Raw genomic sequence first — 6569 nt, 5'->3', positions numbered from 1 at the left:
ATAGAAGCTAAGTTTTATGGATATGTTGTTGTATTTTAGAGAAATATCAATGGGAAAAACTATATTCCACTTCTAATACTATGAATGTCATAACTCAGACTCTGCAGAAGTTACAGGAGGTATTTCATAAAATTAGTTCTTTTCCTTGTGTTGAGTGAGAATGCAATTCTCACCCTGCACTTTGGAGAAGCACGTAAATGTAAGACTCGATAAGCAAAAACTATTTCTATATTGTAATTTTCAATACATTAAACTTCAGAAATCCTTTTTCTCCTTTAAGGATATTTTTTTTTTCCAGAGTACGCTCAAAGGCAGTTCAGAAATGAGAAGACTTCTAGGAAAGGATTGCAAAAGGAGGCAACTCTCGCCCCAGCACAAGAGTCAGGAAAGAAAGCTTTAATACTAGCACAAAACGGTCTTTGACTTCAAAGGCTTAATTTCTGGCAGGCACAAGATGGATAAAACCAATCATTTCCTCTTCAGATTTTGTTTCCTACTAATTGAATGTCTGTTCCTGTAATGTGTGCTAGTGAATGGCACATAGCGCTGGCTGCAGCCCAGCTCGCCGAGCTCCTGAGTTTATCCATTTGATAAAATACATAATTAAGCTCATTGTGTGCGCACAACCCAAGGTCCCACTGACTGTGACAGCTGATAAGATCACACTTTGAGACTGTCAGCATCTGCTCATAAGTTATTATTCCTCCCACTCCCATTTCAGTTGCGTTATTTGTTGCGGCTGTTTATCCTCGTTGGCTAAGGATTTCGCAGCAGCTCCAAGGATTTAGATACATTTTCCATTTTATGTCTGTATTCTTTACATTTCCTCAAAGAACCCCAATTACTCTCTTTCTACGGCAGGGCTGTTGTGGTGAGCAGGCTGGACCTTCCCTGCAGCGGGGCCTCGGTCTTCATCTGCTCGTTGAGGCGATGGGAAACGAGGCAAGGAGAAATCACGCTTAACGAGAAGAGGAGTCTTTGGCGAGAGGCATTTGTAACTAAAAATACAACCCGCTCCTCCCCCCGGCTTCTACACTCGGTAAAAGCAGCTGAGACAGGATTTGTGCAGGCGCTTCCCCACGGCTCCATCTGGTGGCCTTGGTCCCAAGGAGAAGGAGAAGGGATGAGCACCTTCGCTTAACGCAGCCTGCAGAGCAGGGGACAGAAGGGTGCTGGTTGATCTGAACCTACCCAGCACATACCTACTGCGATAAACCTGGCAGCTGAATAGTGTACTACTAAATACTATGCTGAAATCAGAGGAGACGGAGGTTTTGTTTCCTTTTGCTTTGCCTTTTGCCTCGTGGCACCGTTCTTCTGCCCTCCGAAGCAGTGAAACCCTTGTGTGAGGCTGGAGGCTGGGGGAGCAGACGGGTGCAGAGCTGTCACAAAAATCTCTCCCGACAGGGTGGGAGCAGTCAAGGGCAGGCTGGACAGGCACTTCTGGTGGCCGCAGCAGCTCCAGGTTTGGGTCGTTTTCATAGGGCTGAGCGATTCCCTGTTGATCTGAGGGTGGCTGTAAAAGGCTGTGGAGCAGACATAAGGTCCCTGAGCCTGAAGGATCATTCTGGGCACCCTCACAAGCTACAAGGAGAGCCAAAGCAATAGGTGTCACCACAGTGGTTGAGGAGGGATTGCTTGGTTGATCCCAGCCTTGAGGAGCCAGCTAAACACTAGTCATACTGTAATACCCCATGTGTACACATATATATGGCTGTTGAAGATGTTATATATATATACACCCAATGGCAAAAATCTAATCTGCTTATTTTGATATAGCACTGTCAGGTTAAAAGCATTTTCTCTGATCCAGCACGCAGCCAGAAATCCGTAAGCAATCATATACGTGATGCTGGCACTGCTCAGATAGCTGACATCCACAGAGACATATTTTCATGCTCGCTGCCTGCAGGGAATACACACCACACTGGGATTTCTGAGTTTCCATTTTGATCACATTGCTCGAACATGAGAATGAGTCATCCACCGTACTGAAAACCATGACCTTTGTATTTACACCAAAAAAGGACTGATAAGCTTAGGAGAGGGGGAGAATACTAGGGGAAAAAAAAATAATCCAAGCACATCTTTGCTGTTTGAAACATAGTCAGCTGCTCCTATCTGGATGCAGGTTAAAGAAGTTGGGATTGGGTTTGTTTTCTCTGTCTGCATGAACTGTGAGGGACTCACATCAGCAGCACTGCGGCCCCTGCAGCAGGTGTATCCTGAGCTCAGTAAAGCAAAGTAAGCTTTGTGAGTCCATCCAGCAAAGGAACCACAGGAGAGTTTTATTTAGAAACAGGCTCCGTCTTTAACTTAGGGCAATCATGCTCTTCAGCCACCTCCAGCAGAAAAGTGGTGCTGGGAGGGAACAAAACCATGGCACAGAAGAGTGCTTACTGTCAGAGTAAAATCTCAGCGAAACACAGAGGTCCAAAGTCAATTGAACGTCAAGGCTTTAAAAAATGGCTACCAGGAAAGAATTCTTGAGTCTGTTTTTCTCATAGTCAGTCTCCTCCTAAAGAAAAATAAAAATACCTGTCTGATTTCTAGTATTTTTTATCAAAGGAGCATCAGCTGCAAAATTTACTACAGAGTAGATAAAAGTATAACGCAGTAGATCCAAATGGGACCTGATAAAGAGCATGACATAAAGAGAAGCCTTAAAGCACGTCAACATTTACATATGGCAGGCTGGCCTGACAGACAAACCTACGCATTGAAGTGCGTTTATTTTTATGTCTCTCTCCATATCGTGCTTGCAGCATCCCTTCAGACAAAGGAGACATCCCCCTTTCAACGATGATTTGTGCAAATGAAGATGATGAACCGGACAAGCCTCTAATGAGCCCGTAGAGCGCTGCCCATTCAGCAGGCACGGCGGGCCCACGGGGCGAGGATGAAAAGAGCAGGGGTTGCGGGAAGCATTTATGAGGAGCCTGCTGAGAAGATCATTAGAGCCACTTGCATCCATCCCATGCTGCAGCACACTCGCAGGGTGGCCTCAGAAGGCAGTTTGGCCGTGCACCAGTGGGCAGCTGCATTTTTAAGTGGACTCCCGTGTTAAGGAAACACTTCCCATGTTCCAGCATGAGCTCTGCCATCTGTTGGCTAGCTCGTTTATCACCAACTAAGCTTAAAAAAAAAAAAAAAAAAAAAAAACAGGAACTGAAATGATGCAAAAAGCAAATGTCCTGGGGGAAACAGCATTTTGTGTTTCCCACAGGGAGCAAGAACTTCTGCACTTTAGAAGTGCCTGCAACACTAAAAGAGAGGGAATAAATGTTAGAATGGATCAAAACCATAGAAAGTAAAGAAAGCAAGCTGCTTCAGAAAGGCTAAGTAATTGAGATTTTTAATGTCAAGCCTGCATGCTGAAAAACACCTCTTAAATCCTCATTTAAGGAGCTTCAAATAATTGAGGCTTTATTTAAATAGCCTGCCATTAAAATCCAGTGAAGATCAATAGGAAAAGCCTATTAGGGCCGTGGTGTCTGCATCTGTAATGGCTGGTCCCGCTTTGTGACTTGTCTCCCCCGTGGCTGCCTACGGCAAATTTCACTTCATTTTTTAAATACTGATTATTTATTTATTTATTTATTCTTTTCCAGATAGACACAGACAGGGCTGGTTTCCTCTGATGGAAACCCTGGACCACTGACCTGGGGGAGAGGGCAGCGGGGTCCCAGTGGGCTGCAGAGCATGGGGGTGGCAAAGCCTCCAGGACGCTGCCTCCGGCCTCGACTCTACCAGAGGAGCAAGGTTACCTCCAGCAGCAACAAGTCACTGCTGTGCCTCCTGCAGGGCTCTTTTGGACTCTCTACAGCAGCCCCAGACCTTGCCTCTTGCCCTCACAGGACGAAGCTTTCAGTCCTGTTACTGGATGCAGGCACAGCAGCGGGGAGCTAGCTGCAACACCGTTTTTCTGTCATTTCGGAAGCCGACTGAGGAAATGGCTGTGCTAGAGTGAAAGCAACAGGCTGCAAGGTTTTGAGGAAAGGCAGAAAGTGTAGAAGGTGTGGAGGGAGGGAGTGTGCTCTATGTCAAAGAGCACTGTGAGAAGAAGGCATGAGGATAGGTCTGTTGAGTGCCTTTGGGTCAAAATCAGAGGTGTCACCCTCAAGGGACAGCTCTCAGTGGATTTCTGCTGTGGACCAACTGATCAGGAAAGAGAAACGGGTGAAACCTTCTTCAGACCACTCCAAGACCGACAGCAGCAGCCTTGGCTGCAGTGATGGTAATAGCACAGAGGTGAACATCCTCAGGGGAGTGACGAAGGTAGGTAGAAGAATCAAGGCCCAGCACTTCAGAAGAGCAGATTTCAGTGTGATCCCAAGAGGGCCTGGGGGCCAAAGGAGTTCAGGAGTGTTGGGAGACTTCTGGAGACAGCATTCTCCAAGTACAAGAGTGGCTCATTCACGTGAAGTGGAAAAGGAACCGGCACAGAAATCAGTCTGGTTAAATAGCGAGCTACTGAGAGAACGGAACTGAAACAAAGCAAAGCAAAACAAAATAAAACAAAATCAACCAACCAACCAAAAAAAAAAAACAAAACCACACATCTGGAGCCCAAACTTCCAAGGGATGTCAAGAGCAGCAAGAAAGTAGTAACACAGTTAGTTAGTTACAAATGACAGAGGAAAACCTGGAGGCTTTCCTTTCTGCCTTCTTTGCCTTGATCTTCATGAGTAAGGTCAGCCTCCCAAGTCCCTATGGAAGCAATGATGAAGCAAACCTGACGATGGAAGAATTAGCCGATGTAGGTGTTGGCTTTTCCTGGCTCTCTTCTTGTTCTTCGTGCCTGGAAACAGCTTCTAAGAGAACCTGTTCCATAATTCTTCTAGAGACTCACGAGAGGCTGACTCATTTGTACTTTCCCAAATCTTTTTTTTTTTTTTTTGCACTTTTTGTAGTTGGGTGTAATGTTTGCCCTTTTCCAGTCATCTGGGACTTCCCCTGCACACCATGACCTATTAAAAATGTTAAAGTGTGGCTTTGTAGGGATGTTGGCCTCCGAGCAGCCTCAGATACGCGCTGCCAAGTCCCATCAACTTGTGTAGCAGGTCCAGCTTCTACAGGTCAACCCTGGTGATCCTGAGCTCCTTTGCTCACCTTGGCAGACTGACTTGGGAACCTTACATTAGCTTGCCTGGAACTTGAAATCGGGTGCAATTTTGTGCATGATCAGCTGCATAGATTGTATAGAAATCCGAGACTGTCAGCAGAAACACACGATGGATGCCACAGACCTGTTGGCTTTGAAGCTAGCAACAACCGGACACCCATCAAGTGGTCAAGCAGGCTAAAGAATATGGATGTCTTCAGCCAAAATAAAGGAAATATAAGTCATAAGTATTCAAAAGAAGAAAAATGCAGTTATAAAACACACCTAATCAGACACTCTGGGGTACTCAGCCACCGCAACAGGGTTCCTTCATGTTCCTAAGGGCCCTGGAGGGTACACACACAAACTGCCCACTGCCCATTATTAAATTGCTGGGTAGAAAGGGTTTGAAGATATAACAAAGGCTGAAAATAACATTTATTCAGCTGAAGTAAATCATCCCATACGTGGTGAAATTGGCAAGGACATAAGGTGTGACAAAAGAAAACTACAAGAGCAGGAAGTAAAGGAAAAGAGAGGGGAGTTTCTCCTGCACTATCTCCTCAGGTAAGGACACCGTGTGTGATCAGCCACGCCATTCACACAGCAGCAGTTCCTCCTCTTGGCTTGAGGGGGAATTGCTGCTTTTTGATTTGCCCTTCGCGATTCTGCTAACATGGACTCAGCAATCGTATGCAAAGCAGTCTCTGTTAATATGCAATTGGGTTAGACGAACTGGAGTTACACGCAGCTGATGTGTGCTCTGCTTCCACCTCCCCACTCAGCAAGATGACTGACACCATGGCGCTGCGGCAGAGTGAACTCGTAGGGCATTATTCCTCTGGGAGAAATAATGTATTGTACAGAAACAACTCACTCTTTAGAAACGAGGACAGCCCCATGGAAGAGAGGAGAAGCACACTGACAACCTTTTAGCCTGAGGCAGTGCTCGGTCCCTTCGGCACCTGGCATCCTCAGGCCCCTGCTTCGGCAGCCTCGTGGTTGCCGTCACCGTCAGCGTCACGAGATGATCAGCTTGGGTTTTGCTGGAGATGCTGAGCCAAAGGGAGAGCGAATCGCTGGCATCTAGCACCTCGGGGTGGCAGCGAATCCTCACGGACCAGCCTGTGCCAGGCAGAGCCCTCAGATGCCCACATCTGCGAGCGGGAGCGCTGCACGGTGCTGCCCTGGGCAGGCCGTGGGGACGTGGCCCCACTCGTGTGCCTTTGGGGTCCGTGTGGAGGTATCCCCAAGAGACTACGACAGGGAACAGCCATCTGGAAGGAGGCTTGGAGAAGGGGCTTGTAAAGCACAGAGTGGTTCGGCCTTCCTCACAAAAACCTCAGGAAACTTGGCCGAATACATCTCAATTTTCCAGTGGCTATAATTTAAGCGTCTATTAATAATGTATATTACATGCTCCAGAAATAACTTCTCCACACAGAGAATTTGCAGCCACTTCACC

This window comes from Aythya fuligula, chromosome 2, assembly GCF_009819795.1.
Source record: "Aythya fuligula isolate bAytFul2 chromosome 2, bAytFul2.pri, whole genome shotgun sequence".
NCBI classification, from domain to species: Eukaryota; Metazoa; Chordata; class Aves; order Anseriformes; family Anatidae; genus Aythya; species Aythya fuligula.
This window is presented reverse-complemented; position numbering follows the sequence as displayed.